The 24568-nt window shown below is 48.8% G+C and overlaps 1 protein-coding gene across 1 annotated transcript in view; it reads right to left on the reverse strand.

The window, feature by feature from the left end:
• Positions 1-24568, reverse strand: part of KCNQ3 (potassium voltage-gated channel subfamily Q member 3) — a 294355-nt gene that overhangs the window by 213301 nt on the left and 56486 nt on the right. The gene's annotated exons all lie outside the window — the stretch shown is intronic.

Below are 24568 nucleotides of genomic sequence, written 5' to 3' on the forward strand. Positions count from 1 at the left end.
TCTCTGGACAAACTAGGATCACTTTTACTTGTGGGCTGTGGGTGGGGGCAGAAATGGAATCCCATTTCAGTAAAGAGTGAAATATCATCCAGAATCGAAAGAAATAAAGTAGTCATAGAGGAAGTGCATATTTCCACCTGGGATCCATTCTCTAGTTTTGTAAGGTTGTGAATTCCCCAGAGACAAAGCCCAGATCCTTCCTTCCTTGATTTGGCCGATAGTGCACTGGGAGAGGTGCACTACCTGGGGTACCAGTGCACTACCATGTGCACTGGGAGAGGAGTGATGCCTGTATGGACCGACACTCATTGGTCTGTAGCTCAGACACTAGTCCTGAAGGCTGGGGTATCAAAAGGCCAGAACTTAAACATCCCTCCACCTATTACTAGGTGGACGACTTGGGCCAGGCACATAACCTCCGCATCTGTGTCTGTAAGATGAAGGGGGCAAAGGCAGCTCTCACTCGTCCTGGATATTTCAGTGAGGCTGCATCAAGATGAGGGTATAGAGAAGCCCGGAACACACAACATGTGCTTGGTTACAAAACGCCTTACACCCCCACGCCTGGCAGGTGGCTGGAAATGACACTGATAACACCAAATTCTGGAGGCTGATCTGGATTTTAAGAGCCTGTCAAGCTAAAACAAACACCACCAAACTGCTTTGTGGGGCTGCCCTTGGGGTACCCAGCGCTCACCAAGGGACCAGAGTCCGAAACATCTTCCCTACTGGTCTGCAGCAAGCAGAAGAGAAAACATCTACTGGTTCGCTGCAGCAGGAGACTCAAAACAGCTACCCCATTTCTCATCTTCCTAACCCCCTTGAGGCCTATTCTCAGCAAGTGCCAGCCAGCCTCCTGCACCACGTCCCACGTGGGGGGCAGCGTTCTGCAGCCACCCGTCTCATAGAGAACTGTGCTCTGGTACAGATGTCACGCTGGGGAGCTGGTTTCTGAGAAAATGCCTCCAGTGTAGGAGAGAATGAGTGTGGACTTAGGGTATTATCTGACGCAGAAAAAGGACAATAAGGACCCATCCTAAAGCCCCAACCAAATGTCTACTGACATACAAAGAGCAAGGCCTGTGTGTCCCCAGACCACACCTGTGGGGGTGTGCACACACTTGCATGCTTGCCCTCATAGACCATCATGGACCTTAATTACCCTGAAGCTCCAGGCCAGATGAACGCCTTTGGCAGGCGGCTCCCCACCGCCCCCCGGAGAAATGTATCTGGTTACACTGTCATTCCTCAGCCCCACACTGAGTCACTTTGTGTTCACGGAGAATAGTGGCTCTTTAGCTCTTAGGTCAATTTTATTGACCTGTGTCCAACAGAAACCCTCTGGAACTCATCTTTGATTCCTGAGTTGGGTTAAAATTTTCCAGAGGAGAATCCACCATCCTTGCTGTGACCTTCAAAACAGAGACATTCTGCTGACCTTCAGGCCCTGTCCACGGCCCATTCCCTATCTGATCTCAACAGCTACCATTCACCACTTTCCCCAGCTACACTAGCCTCCTTGTTGTATCTCACAAAACGCCAGGCACAATTCCACCCAAGGGCCTCTGCACTAGCTGTTTCCTTGGCCCTAAAAGTTCCTACCCGACATGCAGCCTGGCTCAGCCCTTCCTATCCTTCGACGCTTTGTTCAAATGTCACCTTCTCAATGGTGCCTACGCTGATTCCCCTGGATCTGCTCAGTGTGATACAAACCTCGGGTAGCCTCAGATCTACGTTCAAAAAAGTGCAACACGCTCCACCACCCCATTCTGACCATCCCCTTATAGACTCTTCTACTTTATTGCATAATTCAAGATAGAGTTTTTTTAAATTGTTTTTTGCAGTGTTTCATTCTCAGTGTGTATATCACATGCTCTGGACCATAAATTCTAGGCCCTTAGAACAGTTCTGTTCATTTCTAGGGCATCAACATAAAAGCCCACAGTAGATACTTAATAAATACTTCTGGAAGTCCTCACTGATGTCTCCGGTCTATGAAGAAGTGAGTGGCTTCATAGGTGGATCTCTCTTCAAATGTCACCTCAGGAGAGAGGCCACCCGGTCTAGGTCTAAATAGCTTCCTCTCTGCTCCTCCCCACCCCACACTCTCTTTTATCCTCCTCCTAGAAGGTACCATTTCCTTCACATTATGTAACGTGAGAAGCAAAGTGTCACCTTCACTGTTCGTGTCTCTATCCCAATTACACAGAACAGAGCTCAACAAACTTTTTCTTACTGGAAAAAGGCCAAAAAGAAAACATTTTCGGCTTTGCAAGCCATACTGTCTCTGTCTCAACTACTCAGCTCTGCCTGGTAACACAAAAACTGCCATAGACAGTGCATAAATAATGAGCATGGCTGGGTTCCAAGAGAAAACTTTATTTACAAAAACGGATCCTGGGCCAGATTTAGCCTGCAGGCCATAGTTTCTTGACCCCCTCTCTGCCCTGCTCTGTAACAGTGCCTGGCACATAGTAGGTGTACAATAAATATTTGCTGACTATATGAGTCAACTGAATAATTTCTCAAGTGCCTGCTCTGTGTTAGACCACGCTGGGGCTTTCCTCCAAGCATTTCACTTCAGCCGCAGAACCACCCATCAAACTAAGGACTTAGAGGTCAAAGGCCAAGGGCAGCCCTCTGATTTTTCCTAAGGCCATCCCGATTCAGGGACAAAGCAGGGACTGAAATCCAGTGTTCCAGGTCTCTGGTCATCGCACCACTGGACACGTGCCTTCCAGTCTTGTGACACATTCCATGAAAATGCCAAGGCACGCTGAAGATAAGGCTATAATCCTTCCCCATCCACCATGTGGATATTCTTTACTCATCTGTCCAGCTAGGGTGTGCCCAGGACATATCATGTCCCGTGATCTGTTCCATGTCATACAAACCTCAGTCAGGCTCAGGTCTACATTCAAGCAAACGAGCTACCAGCATGCAGCAAGTATAGGCCACATGGCAGGCACCAGATGTGGCCATTACAAGCCCCGATTCTGACTGAGGGCCTGGCCTCAGGAGGCCAAAAGTGCAGGCACTCAGAGCCTTCTCTGTGCCGGGCACGGTGCACCATCCTTCTCTGCCATGCTAGGAAGAAGTGGAGGGCATCACTAGAAGTTCCAGACAAAGGCTGGGGAGCTCCAAAGAGAGTAGACTTTGACCTTGGGGCTCACAGAAGGTTTTAGCCAAAGGTAACAGTGAGATCATGTGTTTTGGGGAGTCAGACCTGGGACCGATTTCCATTCCTGCCACTTCATAGCTTCTGGAGACCGTGGGTACATGACTCTGTTTCTCCATGCCTCAGTAAACAGTGATGAAAATACTACAATCCTCTACAATCCTCATGCCCCCCAATTTTTGTTTAGAAGATGCAATGGGTTAACATACAAACCATGATTTCCTGGTGCAGGGTAAGTCCTTAAAATGTGGCCACAATTGTTACCTTCATCATTCTGATTTGATGGGGTTCTTGAAAGCTGGAGCGGGGCTCAGCATGCTGTGATGAGTAAGGGGTGGAGGGAGAAGCTCTGGGACTGCCCAGATCCTGAGGCCCCTGTTAATTAAATAGCCTGAAGCCAGCAAGTTCTCAAACTGCATCATTTGCTAATTTAACCAGCGCTGGGCACCACAGAGGGATTCCATGTGCTGCTAAGAGGTGCTAAGTGCCCCTTGGCCAGGGCTGCCTGGATGGTCTGGGAAGACAGAATGTGCTTCTTGTCCAGAGCTGCAAACTTAACCCAACACTGGAGGACCAGCTCTAATTGCACAGGATGTGGAAACCAAGCTGAGGCCTGCTGGGAACGGGCCTGCCTCCCTGGCAACCAGCCCTAACTCGATTAGCCCGCGCGAGCATCACTCATTCGGAGTGCACAGACTGGGCACCGTGCTAATAGGTACTTTTAAATGTTCCCTCCCCATCGTGCTGTTTTTCCTGGAACTCTCCATGTGCACCATGCCCTGAGAGAAGCATCAGGGGGTTCTGACTCAGTAGCAAAGAGATGGCTTGAAGTCCGTGTCGCATACTGCAACTCAAATCCTGCAACTCAAATCGAGGTGATCCCCTGCTCCATTCCATACAGTGTTTGCAACCGACCATAGCTCTTTCTCGACCTGCCCGAGCATCTGTGCTCAAGGCAATTCAGAAACACAAAAACAAACTCAGGAACTCGGAGAGGCTTTTAATCACAAAGCGATATAATAACACCGTATACTTATCCAGCATCTTGTCCTCCAGAGATTTCTGATTCGCCAAGCATTTCGGGGCTTCTACAACATGTCAGGGTGTTCATCGATGTGCCTTTATTTATTTCCTTCAATAACCTCTGGGTGAGCACTGGCTGAAGGTGAAGCTCAATGGGGCATACGGGACTTACCCAAGCCATACAAAGGAACCAGTGGCGTCTCCTAGCGGAGGGACATATCTCACCAGAGATAAGGGATGGACACTACCGGTGGGGACAGGACCCAGTGGTACTCAGAGATGACCTGAGCTAGCACTCTCATCCCACAGATGCCAGGCCCAGGCTGGAGCCACAGCCCTGAGTCCGAGCCCACCTCTGTGTACGATCTTTCTGGACCTGAGCACCCTACCTAGCTTCTCTGATTCAGTTTCCTCATCTGCTAACTGGAGCTGAATCTGATATCTCTGCCTGGGGTCAGGAGGGTTGAATGAGATACTACAAGAGAGGGGAGAGGCTCAGGCACATGCTGTTGTCGTGACTTTTTTCAGGGCCGGGATCCCTGCTCTGTGCACTACAGGTGTGTTGTCTCATCCATCTTTGCAGGGAGGCACCACTCCCCCCATTTTAAAGATCAGGGCATGAAACATTTGGGTGTCCAGTTTCCGTTTCCATGGAAATCAAATCTCTAGCCACTGAGCCACTACACAGCGGTGAGAGTCTGCAACCAAGAGCTGGTCTTTGCAGAAGCTGAATATATATAGAAGAAAAGTAATCTGCTGATATTGCAAAGAGCAATACAACACCACCCCCCCCCGCCTCCATGCTCCAACATCCTCAGAGCCACATAAATGGTCAAACAGAAACCTGCCTGGGCAGTAGCTGCCAATGTCATACTGCCAGAAGGGAGAAGTTTCTTCTTTTGTTTTTCAAACGGGGTCTTGGATTTGTCCAGTCCTGCTCCTAGCAAAGGTGCAAATCTAGTTACCAGGTCCTTGAGGAAATCTGAGGAAGGGTTGTGGTAGCCAGAATGTTAGGCTAGGTCCCCGTGGCTCCTGCCCCCAGTGTATACACAGAGCAGCAGCAGCAGGATCTGGGCAGGATGCAGCTGGCCGAAGCTCTGGAGCAGTCAGAGGGAGCATGCCAGAGGTGAGCAGGCTTGAAAGGAAAGGGATCAGAGGAAATGAGAGACAGCTGAGTGTGCATGCATGTGTGTACACATGTGCTTGCACACTTGGCAGGGTGTTCAGGGTGGAGCCAGGGAGTCAAAGCTATTCTGAAAAACCTTTGAGAAAAGTGAATGTCCAGAAGTTTTGCAGGGGGCAATGAACGTCACTCCTCACCTCCTGAAGCATTTGTGAAGTCACAGAAATGTTCCATTTGCTTCTCAGGAAGAATATTTCTTTCTTTTTCAGTTTTGTTTTGTTTTTTTAAAATTTTATTTATTTATTTGAGAGAGAGCATGAGCAGGCGGGGAGGAAGCAGAGGGTGAAGGAGAAGCAGACACTCCATGGAGCAGGGAGTCCAACATGGGGCTCAATCCCAGGACCCCAGGATCATGACCTGAGCCGAAGGCAGATGCTCAACCAACTGAGCCACGCAGGTGACCCGGGAAGAGTATTTCTTTTGAGTGACAGTACCAATGTGCCAAATAGACTATAGGATCGGACTGCCTGGCTTCAAATCCCAGCTCCATCTCCGACCACGTGGGTGACCATGAGCAAGTCACTGCACCTCGGAGCATGAATTTCCTTGTGTGAAATGGGGACAGTCATGGTATACACCCCAGAGACTGCTTTGGGGGTGGCAAACCGCAAATAAATCCACAGCATGGACACAATCCCAGGTAAACGTGCAATAATGTCGTGTGGCTCTGTTATCATTCAGATAACTTGGTTCATGACAACTGACCCTTGAACAACACGGGTTTGAACTGTGCAGATCCACTTACATGTGGATTTTTCCCCCATAAATACAGTATTATACATGTATTTTATCTTCCTTATGATTTTTGTAATAATCTTTTCTCCAGCTTACTTGATTATAAGAAAACAGTATATAACACATGTAATATACAAAATAAAACATAAGCACAATAAAAAATTAACACAATAAAAATTGTGTTAATCAACCATCGATGCTATCGGTAAGGCTTCTGGGTAAGAGGAGGCTGTTAATAGTTAAGTTTCGGGTTAAGTCACAAATTATATACAGATTTTCAACTATATGGAGGGTTGGTGCCCCTAACCCCACTTGGCTCAAGGGTCGACCGCATTTTTAAGAACCAATTCTAGACCTGGCTTTTCCCTCAAACACCCTTCAGGCTTTCCGTGGTGCTTTAAAATAAGGTAAGGATTCAGTTCGAGCTTGCATTTTACAGGGAAGGAGCCCTATTTTCCCATAGTGTGGTTGTAAAGTTATTTTTTAAATTTGAGACAACGTATTTAAAATCTGGTCCAAGAGCAGGAACAGTTGCAAGTGTTCTGATTCCCCACCCACAACACTTGGCAGGAAGCAGGTCAACATCCCAAAAAGTGAGTAAGTTCTAGGCATGGCAGCTGGTGAGGACAGAGAGGTTTCCTCATAGGGCCTGGCCTCACAGTGGGCTGGGCTCCTGCGGATTTCCCACTGGTCCCACCTCAGTGATCTTTGGAAGGGCCTTGGCCCTCGAGTACCCCATCCTAAAACCCTCTGCTTCGTCCACATCTCCCAAGCGCCCATGGTCCCATTTCAGCCCCACCTCTCAACCCATAGGTCTACCTACACACATTGTCTTCAGTCTTCACTTCCCAGTCACTTTTTTTCCTCCCCCTTATTTTGAATATTTTCAAACTTACGGAAGAGTTGAAAGAAAACAGGCAATGCTTATGCGTCCTTCACACAAATTTATCCAATGCCACCTTTGCTTTATGTACACTTTTTAGAAATGATGACCTTTGAAAATAAGTTGGAGACATTATGACTTTGGGGGCAGAATCATGGTCCCCCAAATTCATTATCTGATCCCAAGAACTTGTGAATATGTTGGCTTACACAGGGAATGGGCATTAGGCTTGCAGATGGGATTTAGATTGTTAAATTAACACATGAAGTTGGAGAGATTCACATGAAGATGGAGAGATTACCCCGGTGTCGCCAATGACACCCAGATTTTAGCCCCGTGGTTATTATTATTCCTGTTTATCATTATGCTGTGTCTCTGCCTTGGAGATGACTACAGCTTGGTTATGTATGTCATCTTCTGACATTTGAGCCTATTATTTCCCAAGTGGCATATTATTATTGCTGCACGTTTCATAAAAATCCCCACTGCCAAAGACACACATCAGATCCAACTGATCTAGTCTGATGGTGGCTTAATGGGTTGAAATCTCATTTCACCAAATCACTACCTGAAACTTCAGTGCTCAGTGTGGGAGGCTGACTGGAGGGTGCCCTGCATCCCATGTGACCATCCTGTGTGACATTGACCATCATCTGCCATCCTGCCTGACCTTAGCACTCCCTTTCAATACACAGTGAGGTCAAAGGGCAAGTGACCTCAAGAGAAAGTGATAATTTAACCTCAAGTCTGCTGCTTCCCGCCTGGTGACCTGGGCATGTTGTAGGTTATCTGACCTCACTAGGACTCAGCTGCCACTTCTACAATAGGTGGTCAAAACAGGAACAGGTACACCACCTGGGGTTGGGGAATCCCGTGAAATCTCCCATAGAGGAGCGGCCAGGACAAAGTAGAAGCTCATGAAATGCTGTTTTCTGACAGTGATCTCTAAAAAACTGGGATCCTAATATTGTCTTCTAAAACAAAACAAAAAAAAATGATTTTTCAAGCAGGTGTTCAATAAATTGTGCTCAGAAGTGCCTGGGTCACTCATGTGGTGAAGGGGCCAATTCTTGATTTCGGCTCAGGGTGTGATCTCCAGGGTCGTGAGATCCAGCGTCATGTCAGCTCCTCACTGAGCATGGAGCCTTCTTAGGATTCTCTCTCTCCTCCTCCCTCTGTTCCTCTCCCTGCCCCTGTGTGCTCCAAAGAGATAAACAAATACATAGTGCTCGACAAGGGGTTACCATGGGTGACCCAGTGAACCTCCTCGGCTTGCAGAACATTTAGCTTGAGAGGCTTTCTCTTGTTCATTTAATACTTATTTTTAAAAGGTTTAGGAAAATTCCCCAACAAGTAACTTGTTGATGTTAATGGATATTAAGGATGCAAATAAAACACAGGACTCAAAATTATTATTACCTGACTCCACATTCAAGAATTTGTCTTCTTCATATTTAGCTATGCTACCTACCCATCTATCCTTCTGCTTGCCTTCCCTCTCTCCCTTCCATTCTTCCCCCTTCCCTTTCTTCTTTCTTTCTTTGATTCCTAAGATTGTCTTCTAAAAAGAAAAAGTAGGGTACCTGGGTGACTCAGTGGTTGAGCGTCATGATCCCGGGGTCCTGGGATCGAGTTCTGCATCGTGTTCCCCACAGAGAACCTGCTTCTCTTTCTACCTGTGTCTCTGCCTCTCTCTGTGTCTCCCATGAATAAATAAATAAAATCTTAAAAGAAAAATAAAAGGGGGGAGGGGCAAGATGGCGGAAGAGCAGGGTCCCCAAATCGCCTGTCCCCACCAAATTACCTAGATAACCTTCAAACCATCCTGAAAATTTACGAATTCGGCCTGAGATGTAAAGAGAGACCAGCTGGAATGCTACAGTGAGAAGAGTCTGCGCTTCTATCAAGGTAGGAAGACGGGGAAAAAGAAATAAAGGAACAAAAGGCCTCCGAGGGGGAGGGGCCCCGCGAGGAGCCGGGCTGAGGCCGGGGCGAGTGTCCCCAGGACGGGAGAGCCCCGTCCCGGAGGAGCAGGAGCTGCACCAACCTTCCCGGGCGGGCGAAAAGGGGCTCGCAGGGAGTTGGAGCAGGACCCAGGAGAGCGGGGATGCCCTCAGGCTCCCTGGGACACTAACAGACACCTGCGAGCGCAGGAGAGTGCGCCGAGCTCCCTAAGGGCTGCAGCGCCCACGGAGGGACCGACCGGAGCAGCTCGGAGGGGCTCGGGAGCGGCTCCAGGGAGGGGGCTGCGGGGCGGGAGCGCGAATCCACCAGCGCAGGCCCCGGAGCACAGGGCGCCGGGACACAGCCCAGGATCCGGCCTCCCCCGGGACAGGCAGAGGCCGGGAGGGCCCAGGACAGCAAGGACGCTCCTGCCCCGAGCTGAGCAGATCAGCGGCCCCGCCCCGGAGCCTCCAGGCCCTGCGGACAGAGAACCGAGAGCCCCGAGCCCCGTAGTTCCTGCGGAGGCTGAATCCAGGCTTCCAGAGTTGCCATAGCAACTGCGGCTGTTCCTCCTGGGGCCCCACGGGGTAAACAACCCCCGCTGAGCCCGGCAGCAGGCAGGGACAGAGCAGCTCCCCCAAGTGCTAACACCTGAGAACCAGCACAGCAGGCCCCTCCCCCAGAAGACCAGCTGGACGGACCAGTGATACTCCCCCGTGTTCCAATACAACTTGTTTTTGGCCACTCTGCACTGAGCAAAATGACTAGAAGGAAAACCTCACCTCAAAAGAAAGAATCAGAAACAGCCCTCTCTCCCACAGAGTTACAAAATCTGGATTACACTTCAATGTCAGAAAGCCAATTCAGAAGCACTATTCTACAGCTACTGGTGGCTCTAGAAAAAAGCATTAAGGACTCACGAGACTTCATGACTGCAGAATTTAGATCCAATCAGGCAGAAATTAAAAATCAATTGAATGAGATGCAATCCAAACTAGAAGTCCTAACGACGAGGGTTAACGAGGTGGAAGAACGAGTGAGTGACATAGAAGACAAGTTAATGGCAAAGAGGGAAACTGAGGAAAAAAGAGACAATCAATTAAGGGACCATGAAGACAGATTAAGGCAAATAAATGACACTCTAAGGAAGAAAAACCTACGTTTAATTGGGGTTCCCGAGGGCGCCGAAAGGGACAGAGGGCCAGAATATGTATTTGAACAAATCCTAGCTGAAAACTTTCCCAATCTGGGAAGGGAAACAGGCATTCAGATCCAGGAAATAGAGAGATCCCCCCCTAAAATCAATAAAAACCGTTCAACACCTCGACATCTAATAGTGAAGCTTGCAAATTCCAAAGATAAAGAGAAGATCCTTAAAGCAGCAAGAGACAAGAAGTCCCTGACTTTCATGGGGAGGAATATTAGGGTAACAGCAGACCTCTCCACAGAGACGTGGCAGGCCAGAAAGGGCTGGCAGGATATATTCAGGGTCCTAAATGAGAAGAACATGCAACCAAGAATACTTTATCCAGCAAGGCTCTCATTCAAAATGGAAGGAGAGATAAAGAGCTTCCAAGACAGGCAGGAACTGAAAGAATATGTGACCTCCAAACCAGCTCTGCAAGAAATTTTAAGGGGGACTCTTAAAACTCCCCTTTAAGAAGAAGTTCAGTGGAACAATCCACAAAAACAAGGACTAAATAGATATCATGATGACACTAAACTCATATCTGTCAATAGTAACTCTGAACGTGAATGGGCTTAATGACCCCATCAAAAGGCGCAGGGTTTCAGACTGGATAAAAAAGCAGGACCCATCTATTTGCTGTCTACAAGAGACTCATTTTAGACAGAAGGACACCTACAACCTGAAAATAAAAGGTTGGAGAACCATTTACCATTCAAATGGTTCTCAAAATATACCCTAAAAACTATAGAACACTTCTGAAAGAAATTGAGGAAGACACAAAGAGATGGAAAAATATTCCATGCTCATGGATTGGCAGAATTAATATTGTGAAAATGTCAATGTTACCCAGGGCAATTTACACGTATAATGCAATCCCTATCAAAATACCATGGACTTTCTTCAGAGACTTAGAACAAATTATTTTAAGATTTGTGTGGAATCAGAAAAGACCCCGAACAGCCAGGGGAATTTTAAAAAAGAAAACCATATCTGGGGGCATCACAATGCCAGATTTCAGGTTGTACTACAAAGCTGTGTTCATCAAGACAGTGTGGTACTGGCACAAAAACAGACACATAGATCAATGGAACAGAATAGAGAACCCAGAAGTGGACCCTGAACTTTATGGTCAACTAATATTCGATAAAGGAGGAAAGACGATCCACTGGAAGAAAGACAGTCTCTTCAATAAATGGTGCTGGGAAAATTGGACATCCACATGCAGAAGAATGAAACTGGACCACTCTCTTGCACCATACACAAAGATAAACTCAAAATAGATGAAAGATCTAAATGTGAGACAAGATTCCATCAAAATCCCAGAGGAGAACTCAGGCAACACCCTTTTTGAACTTGGCCACAGTAACCGGAGAAGGACAAACAGTGTATGTTCTCATTCATTTGGGGAATATGAATAATAGTGAAAGGGAATATAAGGGAAGGGAGAAGAAATGTGTGAGAAATATCAGAAAGGGAGACAGAACATAAAGACTTCTAACTCTGGGAAATGAACTAGGGGTGGTGGAGGGGGAGGAGGGCGGGGGGTGGGGGTGAATGGGTGACGGGCACTGAGGGGTACACTTGACGGGATGAGCACTGGGTGTTATTCTGTATGTTGGTAAATTGAACACCAATAAAAATTAATTTATAAAAAAAAAGAAAAATAAAAGTGTATCTAATATGAATAAAATCAACTTATAAGACATTTACTCTTTGTGCAAAAGCTTCACAAGGTTATGTGTGTGCTGTACTGGGGTGGTTACGCCAGGATAGCAGGAGACAGATGGTGTCAGAGGCAAACATGGAGCACCAAACTCTGGAGTTACACCAAATCCCACATCAGTTGGAAAAATCAACAAGTCTCTAGAGAAATCATTGCATCTCCTAAGGCAACACAAGTCCCAGAATCCAATCCGCTACAAGGGGTCCCCGCTGAACCAGAGCATGGGAGCAGTGGGCTTCAGGTCTGCCATTTGACATGCTGGTGAATTTTTCTTTTCACTTGTGCCATACAGTCTCCCCAAATTTTGGAGCTTCCTGGTTTCGCTTTTGCATTTTATGCATTTTTTAAAAAAAAATGTGTTATAGTCAAATAAAATGGGAAGAAACCAACTTACAGTGGCTTTCATTTTTTTTTAAATGGCATTCTCCAAAATGATGTGCTTGTTCACATTTTCTATATTCTCTAGGTATTTTGCCAAAAAAAGTCTCAAATGTCAGAATCTTATTGAGGGTGCCCCCCAAAAAACTCCACGTTTTATTAAAGGTTACTTGCATAAGCCCTGCTAAAAATGCTATTTTAATTTTGCTAGAAATGTATAAATAGTGTAAATATTACAGGCTAGGTGGCTGGATTAAAGAGAGACAGGAAGAGATTGGATGATGTTAGAAGTGGAGAGGTGGGTGGAATTGGGGAGAGAAGAGGGAGAAAGGAGCAAGATGGGGCTGGAGAGAAGGGAGGAACAGATGAACCACACCACAGGTCTGACGGACCGATCGAGCTTCCTCAGAATCGCATGTGGTGCTGGGTCTCCCCCAAAGGGAAGAAGCTGACCACCACACTGCATCCCCCAGACGACCAGGGCGCACCCTACCTCTGACCCCAGGGGGCAGCCACTGTGCCTGCATACACCTGAGGACGCACCCGGTGCAGCCATACATCCCATGCCTTTTGAGCCAGGCCATCTCAGAAATCCACCAACAAAACAGGAAGCCTTTCCCAGGGCTCTCCAAACAATGGGAGGGCCACCTACCAGTGACATAATACAACATGATTTATGCATTTATTCATAAGCTATGGTTCTGTACATGCAGTGGAATCAACCTACTCCCCAGGTTTTTATTAACAATGTTGCAATAAAAATTCTTTTCCGGATCTACAGAAAAAGTTCTCACCTCCGTGTGCCCACAGAGCATCCTGAGCCTCAGCTTCTGGGGGGCATTTTTTCTTCCAGGGCACTTGGACATTTTTTGCAGCTCTCATGGGAAGCTGTCAAATTAGCAGGCAAACAACAAGCTGTCTGCCCTCAGGAAGACGTGCTTCCCCATGCACCCACTCTTCTGCTTCCTCTATCCCATCCTGGTCATCCTGGCCCTCAGCAGCCACTTTATAGCTGAGGCCCACAGGGCGAGGAGAGAAAAGGAGCCTGAAAGCCCCTGAGATTTCAATACTGCCGGACGGTGTCCACAATACGGAGCTTCCGTACAGACGGAAGCACTTGGTGGGTGCCTCCATCAGGTCATTACCACGATGCTCTAGCACACGCAGGTCACCAGAATCCTGTCCCCCCATCACCAGCCAGGGCCTTCTCCTAGCTATTTGACTTCAAGTAAACTCTCTCTGAGCCTGGGTTTTCTTTTTTGTAAAATGGAACCATTCCCAAGGATGACCTGCCTTCAGGAGGTCTTTTTTGTAAAATGGAACCATTCCCAAAGATGACCTGCTTTCATGGGAGCTGGCAAGATGCATCTAAAACCAAAGTCAGCTCACATTACTCCTCAAAACTCTCCAGGAGTTTCTGAATCCCTCAAAGTGAAAGTCCAGGCCTCATGGTGGCCCTGGGGCCCTGGTGGCTTCTGCCCCCGGCCTCCAACCTCTCCAAAGACATATCTCGCTGGTCTCCCTGCCGCTGCTGGAACATTCCAAGCCTGTTTCATCCCTCGGCCTGACACATTCAGCGTTCCTCTCTTCTCTCCCTTCCTTGACGTCTCTGCTCCTGTGGTCCCTTGAACAAGCCCCTCCTCGCCACCCAATGCATCCCAGCAAACCACTCTCCCTGAGTAGCTGATGGAAGATGTGTTCCAGAGGCCCTCTCCTCCCACACAGTGGGCAGGTAGGTCTCTCCTAGAGGAGTCAGTGAAGGAAGCCTGTGCAGCCTCTGAGCTTGATCACCTCACTATGAGAAGGAGGTAATCATCCCAGAAAGCTTCCCAGCAGCAGGAATTCAGGGCGGGCTTGGCACGATGTGCAGGATGTCAACTGAACATAGGTCAGGGAAGTGCATCTGGCTCACAGACCCGCATGCACCCATGTGAGACAGGAGAGCCCAGCATCCCTAATGATCTGTTCAAGCATCTTGCATCCTGTGCTCAGAGCTGAGAGGACTCTGGGATTAGAGTCTGCTTGGGGGGATGGCATGGCTTCTGACTGCAGTGAGGGAGGAGGAGTAGGGAAGATCATTCTGGGTAGGGTACTAGAGTAACCAAGGCAGACACCAAGGAAAGGAGCAGCGCAGCCTTACAGAGGAGGGAGAGAGCACAATGTCAATGGCTTGATGGTGAGATGTGCGTGTGTTAGAGTCTGCAGATGTGTCAGATGGGTAGACCAGTGCAAAGGGCCTGAGGAGAAGAAACTGGGACCTGAGCTAAAAGGATGAAAAAATGAAAGTCCAGCAAAGAACTCTGGTTTCCTTGTCTACCAGATACTCTTCCCAACCCATTATCTTCCCAACCTCCTCACATCCAGCCTGGTAGCAAGACTCTTCAGTTCTACCTCGAAACACACATGGATCCCATACGGGCAGTGCGGGACAGCTTGGGCTTGGCATCCAAATTCCCGATGCATGCCCTGGCTCCTCTGTGTCCTTGGGCAAGTGAGTTTTCTAAGCTTCAGTTCCCCCACCTGTGAATTGGGGACAGTAAGAGACCCATCAAATAGGGCTGTTGGAAGTGTCACAGGAGCCACTCCAGCATATGTGCTCAGTAAGCATTAGCTATGACCACCTTGAATGCTAACCCCCACCCAATCCCATCACCTCTCACCTGGAGCCCCACAGAAGCCTTCTCTTTTCTTTCTTTCTTTCTTTCTTTCTTTCTTTCTTTCTTTCTTTCTTTCAAGATTTTACTTATTTATTCATGAGAGACACAGAGAAAGAGAGAGGCAGAGACACATAGAGAGGTAGAAGAAGGCTCCCTGTGGGGTACCCGATGTAGGACTCAATCCCAAGATCCTGGGAGCACGACCTGAGATGAAGGCAGATGCTCAACCACTCAGCCACTCAAGTGTCCCCTGAGAGCAGCCCAACTTCTATTTTTGCTCCTCTTCAACCCATTCTTCAGAACCTTCTCCTCACACAGCCTTCAGCACTAAGCAATCCAGAGGAAATGAAAAGCAAGTCAACACCCCCTGCCCAACTGCTTCCAGCTGCCCTTAGAAGAAAATCCAAGAAGACTCCCTCTGTATGAACAACAGGTCCCCCCAGCCACATCCCATGGCATCCTTCCCATCGACCTTCTGGTCCCACACCCACTGCCTTTTAATGAATCCCTCCAACAGGTCAAGCCCTCCCTGCCTCAGGACCTTCCTTTGCACTTACTATTCTCTCTGTCCACAAGGATAACTGATTTCCTGACATTTATTTGGTCCAAACATCAACTCCTCAGAAAGCCCTTTTCTGACTATTCCTACCGAAAAAGCTGATCAGTTCAGAGACTATGGTTTTTCTGTTTCTTTTCATTTTTGTTAAATTGATTCAATGATCTTCCCACTCCAGATTTTGGCTCCATTAGGACAGGACACTATCTTGTCTGGTGCCGAATTTCCAGTTTGGCATCCAAGAGCTGCTCGATAAATATTTGCTAAAGAACAAATGAACGCACATCCCAATTTCAGAGCTGGTATCAAGGTAGAGAGCAGATGGTGTAAGCTACCCCTAGACTTTATTACATAATTTAACACTTGGTTCTATATTGTTCTGTACGGTTCCTAATTCTTCTCCCTAGTAAGTCATTATGTATCCACAGCCAAAGTATGTCTTCTATCTATATTTTTCAGTGAAAAAAAATTACACTATCTTCAAGAGATTTAGTCTCTTCACCCAGTTTGGCTTGAACTACCCAATCATTCATTTGTTCATTTATTCATTCTCTTGGCAAGTAGTCTACTGTCTACACTGTGAGCCGGACCCACCTGGAGACAGAAGAATAAGGTATGGCCCCTGCTCTGCAGGCATTTACAGGCTAGCAGAATGGACGGGCATGTAAACAGGCAAAGACAACGCAGAGAGAGCCATGCTAAGGAAGGGGTGCACGCAGGAGGACCTCTGACTTTACCTGTTTGCCTCACCACAGGGCTGGTCATGCTCAAGTGATCACGGTCTGACTCACAGGTGCAGAGTTGGACCCCATAGCCTTGTGCTCAGGTATGCATCTTGCACAATAACCCAAATGAAAGTGAGGCCTGAGACACTTGGAACAACTGGCTCTCTGCAGGGTGGCCACAAGGGCACCTGGCTACAGGGGAGAAAGGCCAGCTCCCTGGCCAGAGAGCCACCATGGGTCCCTGCGCCACAGCCTCATCCCAGCTGTGACTCTGGCCACCAAGGAAGCTCAGATTGGTGCAGGGAGGCAGTACCCATGCCGTCCCTCTTCCGTGACCCATCTGTCTGTCCATCTGTAAGGAAAGCAATCCCAGAGCCTTGTCCACCTGGAGAGAGAGAGCTGGGGAGAGGCACAGAGAAACAGGGTGGTGAGGCTCTCCAGGGGTCTGGATGCTATGGACATGATGGCAGTAAACTGCGGTCCCTTCCATCCCTCTTCTCACACTGTCACACTGGCTGTTTCCCCAGGACGGTGACAGGCAGATGGTGGTGTCTGTTTCTCACCCACAGAACCGAGGCTCGGAGGGGGACCTGCTCAGGCCCCTGCCACGACCTTGCTCCGCCAGAGGCTACAGCCAGCGCTCAGCAGAAGCGAGCTGGAAAACCGTCGCTCAGCTCCAGGAGACTAGCAGGACAGGGCCGGGCCGGGGTGGGCGAGGGGCGGCCGGCAAGGCCTCAGGGAAGCAGCACCTGTGCCGGGAACCAGGTGAGGGTGGGAAAGGCTCTTCATGCATCCAAACTTTAGTGGGGCTCCTGAACCTCCCCTCCTAGGCCCACCTGTGCACTTTCTTGTAAAATCTGGTTTTAGGGGGTCCCTGGGTGGCCCAGCGGTTGGGCACCCGCCTTGGGCCCAGGGTTTGATCCTGGAGTCCTAGGATTGAGTCCCCCATCGGGCTCCCCACATGGAGCCTGTTTCTCCCTCTGCCTGTGTCTCTGCCTCTTTCTGTCTCTCATGAATGAATGAATAAATAAATAAAATATTTCTTTAAAAATCTGGTTTTAGCAAGCCCACTGCTCAGTTTAACTAGCACTCCTGGCCTCCATGCCTGATAACTTGGGCTCTCGGGTCCCTCCTCCTCCTCCCCCATCCCGGCCTGTCTTCAGCAAGCTTCCTCTTAGGTTTCTTTAACCAGAGCCCATCCTCCCCCATTACCCTTAATGTTTTTTTCTCCATCACTTCCCATCCACTGATGTCCATCCTGCCACTTGTCCACGCTGCATTCGGAGTGAAGCCCAATCTCCATCCTCCACGGAGAGATCCCACTGCAGTGGTCCCCACAGCTACAGTGACCATCCTGAATGAAGCGCCTTACTATCTTTGTCAAGTGGCACTGAATATTTGTTCTTTCGCAGGAGCCGGGGCTGTAGCTATGAACAAGGAGCCATGAATGTGAGAATCCTCCCAGCTGGGGGGGCTTCCAAGGATAACAGAGAGGACCCGATTCTGTAAGACAGCTGGGTAAGCAGATCCTGCCACTAGGATGTCCTGTGTCCCTTTTAACTGCGTGAATATGGATCCCGACTATGCCAAGAACTGGGTACAAAGGAAACACTTTTTGTTGCAACTCAGTCTGCAATTGGAAAGCACTGAAGGAATCTCTTCTTGTCATTCCAGACCCCACCTACCCTCCTCCGAACCGAGGGTGCTACTAGAGAGCAAGTGCTCGAGGCCTGTATCAAACCCTGCGATACTTTCACTAGCAATGGCCTGCCAGGGAGGGACGGTGCCCAGCTAGATTTGGCCAGCGGGACCTGAGAAGAGGCTCAGAGAATCCAGAGGCTGGAATCCTTAGCTCATTCTGCATCCTTCTTTGCAAGAGTGCTGGCCCAGTGTGCTGGGCAGGCACCCAAGCAAATCCCCGGGGAAAGAGGTGACTGTGTGTTTCCCCTGGAAGGCACGTGGGCATTGGCCTGAGGTGTGGGAGACAGGCAGGGCCACGGATTCTGAAATATCAACCCCAGAGATGGCTCCATCCAGAACGGTAGAGAATCATCTAGAGCCATCTCCCGGCCCAGAGCATGCATGTACGTGGGGAGAATGAGGCTCTCGTGTGAGTGAATCATCCAATGATGGGACCACTCATCCATTTTGCTCCGATTTCTTCCTATTGGCTGTTGAGCATCAAATTTCCTCCTGGCCTAAGGAGCCCAGCCTGAGAATTGTTCCCAGAGCTGAGCGCCATCCCACACTGCACTGTGTCTGGTGGTGAACGTCAGCTTGCTGAGCTCTTAGGCTGAGTGCTCTTAATTCTTTCTTAAACAAGCCTGATCTCTGCTAAACACAAACCTCCAGCACATTTTAATTCCTAAAGGCCCTGAAGGCTGCTATTATGGGGTATGGCCTTCCAGAGGTCCCCTGGTAGAGCCCAGAATGACCTACTAGGTTGTTCGTGAATGCCTCTCTGGGCTCACCAGGCATGCTCCACCTGACTTCCTGCAGGTGCAGCCCAGGAAACCTGTGGGCAGTGCACCTACTCTATCTGATACTGTAAAGGTGGATACAGGACACTGTGCATTTGGCAAAACCCACTGTGCATTTGGTACGACCCCGAGAGTGAACCACAATGGGAACCCTGGACTTCAGCTGAATGCTAAGGATATCAGCATCGATCTCCGCCCTGTGCATGATGTTAATAATGGGGAACTGTGTGGAGCAGGGAATGGGATGTACAAGAATCCTCTGCACCCTCTGCTGACTTTTTCTGCAAACCTGAAACTATATTAAACAATAAAGTTTAGGGACACCTGGGTGGCTCAGTGCTTGAGCATCTGCCTTTGGCTCAGGGTGTGATCCCAGGGTCCTGGGATCGAGTCTGACACTGGGGTCCACTTCAGGGAGCCTGCTTCTCCCTCTGTCTAGGTCTCTGTCTCTCAAGAATAAATAAATAAAATCTTTTTTAAAATTTTTAAAAAAGAAATAAACACTAAAATTTATTAATGCAAAAAATAATTTTTTCCCCAAAGCAAGAAAATGTTCAAATGAGGACTTATCTCAAAGACAGCCATGACCCGGAGCCCTCCTATGGTCCTGGGAGCCCTTGGGGTCCGAGCAGGCCCTGTGGCCCCTCTGAGCCGCCCCCAGACTCCCAGGCCAGAGCCTTCTGTGTACAGACTGCAGCCCATTCCTGGTCTCCAGGGAGCAGGCTGCTCCAAATGCCATGTCTGGCACATTCGAGCAGGAGCGGATTTGGGTTCATTAATTAGCAGCTGGGGTGTTTAAGCAGCATGCAGGCATGGGCTGCAGTGTGAATCTTGCCTCCCTGCCATGCCTCCGAAACACAACCTGCCAAGGAACACCCGTGACCCACCCAAACCATGTAGACGGCAAACTTCAACAGCCTCAAGGATAAAAGCATCTGATCCCTTTCCCACTGGCCAATGTTTCTGAATCTCTCAGAACTAAGCTGAGGTGTCATCTCCCCTGGAAGTTTCTACTGACCCATCCACCCTGGGGCTCATGACTTTCTCCTTCTGTATCCCCAGAGCAGCTAGTGCCTACCCTGCTGGGGGAAACCACTCCTCCGCCTGGAAGACCCTGCAGAGTACAGGGACCTGGTTTTATTTATCCTTTGGATATCTCATGAAATATCCTGCGGCTGGGCTTGTTTTCAGCTATTAAGACTTCACCATGGGACCAGGGCCATGGGGTGAGTATGACGCCATCCTCTCCCCAGAGCCACTCTTGATACTTCTCTCTGATTCTCATCTGACGCCAAATGCCACCAGGTACTCCTCAGCTGACCTGTGCTTTGAGTTGGTCAACGCAGCTCAGACTTGCCCCATTTCCCCTACTCTTCCATAAATTCAGAGCAAATGGAGGGACAAAGGGTTTCTGATTAGGGCAGGAGGTAGGTCAAAGCGCGCTCTGCACATCAGCGGTTCTAGATGGGGAGAAAGGTCACCTACCAAAGTCTCTGGGGGAAGGAGGGCTCTGTCGCTTGAGGATGGTCCTCTCTCCTCTCCCTCCTCCACGGGTTAGGACCTGGGTGGATTTTCTGGTGTGTGTGTATGTGTGTGTGTGTGTGTGTGTGTGTGTGTGTTTGATGTATCAGTTGGGCCAGGTACAATCTGTCACCAGTTATTCAAACACTGAGTGTTCCTAAGAAGGTATTTTATGGATGTGCGTCAAGTCCCTAATCAGCTGATTTCCAATAAGGGAGATCGTCCTAGATAATCTGGGTGGGTCTGATTGGATCAATTGAAAGGCCTCACAAGTAGAGGGAAGGCTCTTCTGGTAAAGGGAATTCTGTGACAGTGGCTTCGGTCTGTGCAGGGAGCTCCAGCCTGCCTTCTGGAACAGCCTCCCCTAGGGATCTCAGGACTGCCCGGCCAGCCCCACGGTCATATAAGCCAACTCCTCATAATAAATCTAATATGTATCTCCTCCAGGCTCTGCTTCTGTGGCTGAACCTTGACCGAGACAAGAACTAGAACTCCTGATAGTCACTCCACCATGGGACATTCTTGGCGGACAAAGCAAGGGAGAGAATACTCACCAAGCATTTTATATAAAGGCCGGGGAATCTGGATGTGAAGCATTTACCTTAGATTTCACATTGACCCCACTGTCCTGATTTTCCAGATGAGGAAAAGTGAAGACTCCTGAGTGACTCACCCAAGATCCGTGTTAGAGAATGAACGAGCTTTGAATGTGTGTCTCTGTGACCATCACGCGTGTATGCTCCTGCCACGCCGAGGGCTGGGGTGAGGTCAGGGGAGACGGTAAGGGGAAATGCAGAAAGGTGATGGGGAACACGCAGAAGCAGATGAGCATGCCCTCAGCTAACTTCCCATTCTTCAGAAGTTTGCCACATTGCTGCCCTAGGCTGCTTCTGAATTTCGCACGAGGAGACGTGAGAAGGGGACAGACCCTACCTATGAGTCCTCAAGTTCACTGGCTGCAGGGAGAGATGTCCTGCTGCATGAAATGGCCACTCCCACATGGAATAGATATCCATGAGGATCTCTGAGTCATATGGTCCCCATTCCACATGCACTGAAGATTACAGATCATTTCTGAGCAAGCTTCTCTTGTATTGGGGTGCAGGGTAAGAGAACTGCTGAGGTTTATTTTCCCACTATCTGGAAGGTGAACTTCCTGGTGTGGTGGACTGATGATTATCCCATGCCATCAAAGAACTCTGATAAAGCACCCACTTGGTGCCAGGGACCGTGCTGGGCCAGTCAGGTGGGGTGCTGAAAGGAGCTGATTGGGAGCAGGGGTGTCCTGCTTTCCAGGAGTTTGCATCTCACAGTGGAAACTCTAAGTTCAAAATTAACTGGCTGGCTCAAGGCTGCATGCAGCAGGACCCTGTCCTGTCTTCATGTTAACTAATACTTCTTCGCGCAGCAAACACTATGGATTTTGTGCCCCTAGCCTGCAACAGGGATATGATATTACCACAAAGATGGGGTGGGGGACTCTGGAAAGGCCCTACAGTGGAAGGGGTCTTCAAAGGAACAGAGGTCCTCCCCGAAGGAGGAGGAACATAACTGCTTCTTCTGAGAACTTTACTCCCCAACAGCCTGCAGGGCAGGAAAGCCAACAGGGAACTGAACACTGAGCCAGAGAGAAAAGGAAACCAGGCAGAAATGTCCCGGGTGGGTGGCCATGCGTGGGTGACTTGAATTCTCTATGCAGCATTTTGTCATTTGCAGATTGGGAGTAATAATGCTGAATTCTCCTCTTTCACATGGTTATGGTGAAGACTAAATCTTTTAACTGAGGGAAGAGTGCTGTTTCCAAATATTTAATCCCAGGTACTGCCCAGACACTGAGTGATCAGAACAGAGAATGTCCTTGGTGAGGGGCACCATGAGTGCCAGGTGTTAACTTTTTTTTTCTGGATCCATTGATGCTGGGAACAGAAATCTTAGGGGGTGAAAGAAGGGGCTCAGGACTCAGGAGCTTGAGGCAGCAACCTCTTCCAAACCCAGAGACAAAGGACTGTCCAAAGGACCAGTGGTTTCATTCACCTGGCCCATAGGGCAGCTGACGTCCTTTCCGGCACCATCCAAGCTCCAGGACTATCTCTGACGGGGAAGGAGGATGGAATCCCCCCAAAAATCATTGGTTGGCTCTTCTCTCCACCCCAGAAAGTGGGGGCTTACAGACAGATTCAACTGACGCTACCCAGGTTAAACTGGATTCAGAACAAATCAATGTGGGTAGCGTTTCTTGCACCTGAAAACCCGCTGTTCCCTCAGACTCCCTTCACCTCAATGCCAGAATCACAGTGGCACTATATTTCCTGCCCATTTCCATTTTCTTTCTCCCTCAGCCTTCTGTGGTGCTATTCCTTGTCCCTAGGACAATGGCTCAGCTGCTGTCCACATCTCCAGTCCCCATTGCCTTTCTCCATCATCACATAACGAAAAGTACTTACTTGCTGGCCTGTACCAGGCTAGAAGGTCTCAAACATACACTGCCCTCAAGTACTGGGATGATCATAAAAAAGCACATATTCTGATGTCCACCCCCAACACACTCCTAGACAGTATAATTGAACCAGTCTGTAGCAGAGCACAGAAATCTGCATTTTCTCCATGTTTCCCAGGTAACTGAGGTTCAAGCAGCCCTCAGAGCCCACGTTGAGTAATTCTGTGATAAAGGAAGAGCCAGGACTGTCTGGTTTCAGGGCACCAGCGGTTAGCACAGCTTGGGGAGGGGGTTTTCAATAAAGAGATGTTGAATACCGGCTGGCGTAAGTTGCTGGGTGGAGACAGGAGTGAGTAAATAAATTAATTCAGTAATAACGAACTTATCCACTTACTCGCTCACCCACCCATCCACTTAATTAATTAAGCTCTGTGCCAAAGGGCTATAAAAAGCATTGAGCAGACTACAAATGCCAGGTAGCATTTTTTCTTTTTTTTTTTAATTTTTATTTATTTATGATAGTCACAGAGAGAGAGAGAGGCAGAGACACAGGCAGAGGGAGAAGCAGGCTCCATGCACCGGGAGCCCGACATGGGATTCGATCCCGGGTCTCCAGGATCGCGCCCTGGGCCAAAGGCAGGCGCCAAACCTCTGCGCCACCCAGGGATCCCTCTTTTTTTTTTTTCTTTCCCTTCTTCTCCTTCTTCTTTATTATTTTTTTTTTAAATCATTATGGACTACATTCAGCAGGCTGCTTCTTAAAGGTTCAAATGTAGAATGGCTTCCCCAAAATTCTCCCTAGAAAATCTCTGGCATAACATTCCACGAAGACGTTTTTGAGAATCCAACAATATCTCAAGGCCATTTGCCAAACACTGGCTCAGAAAGTTTGAGTCCTCTGCTTCTACCTTCTAGGTGGAATTCTCTGTGTGCCTTGCTCTGCTCCTCCAGGCATGCCCTGACCTTCCGTGAAGCTGGTATCTGGCCCTGTACCCTATACCAAGCACATGGGATACAGGGATGGATCAAACATGGGCCCTATGGCAGGCTGTCTTCCAAGATGGCCCCAATACCGAGCCCCAGGCATGCATGCCCTATGCCCTACAGAATCCCCTACCCTTGAGCATGTGCAAGACTTGAGAAAAGGACAGGATGGCACTCTTATGGTTATTTTACCTTATGTGGCAGAAGGGATTTTACAGATGTAATTAAGGTCCCAACTGACTTGAGTTAATCCAAAAGAAGAGTATCCTGGGTGGGCGTGACCTAATCAGACGAGCCCATAAAAGAGGTCAAGAGGAGCAAGTCACCATGTAACAGAGAGGGCTCAGGAGTAGGGAAAGTGGTTGGCATCCAGGAGCTGAGGACGAGCCCTGGTTGCCAGCCAGCAAGCGCGGACCCTCAGTCCTACACCCACAAGGAAGTGAACTCTGCCAACAACAGTTAGCTGGGAGAAGACTCTGAGTCTCAGAGGAGAATACGGCTCCAGGCAGGACCCTGATTTCTGCCTTGAGATCCTGAGTGGAGAACACAGCCACACTGTGCAGGGCTGCTGACCTGCAGAATCTTGGAAGGTATTAAATTGTATCAGGAGCTGCTAAATTCCTAGAAATCTGTTACACAGCAAAAGGAAAGACTTATAACAGGATCCTTCCCCCAAGGAGCTCACAGACACGTAGGGATGATAAACAGGGGCAAGTAATTCTTACGTTATATAGTTTCCGAGGTTAGAGCAATTCATAGCTGTATTACCTTTCAAAAAGTGGAGCCCCACTTGCCTTGAAAAAATGTTTCCCACTTACCTCCAATTCCACCTATGCCTCCATTTCATCTACAAACTTGTGCTGGGCTCCCATTCTGTACCCAAGCTGTGCTAGGCCCTGGGGACTCAAGGTGACCCAGAGACAGTTCTTGATACTCCAGCCTCTCATCTCTGACCCCAGGTGTCCGTCCTCA

The sequence above is a fragment of the Nyctereutes procyonoides genome, unplaced genomic scaffold, assembly GCF_905146905.1.
Source record: "Nyctereutes procyonoides isolate TBG_1078 unplaced genomic scaffold, NYPRO_anot_genome, whole genome shotgun sequence".
NCBI classification, from domain to species: Eukaryota; Metazoa; Chordata; class Mammalia; order Carnivora; family Canidae; genus Nyctereutes; species Nyctereutes procyonoides.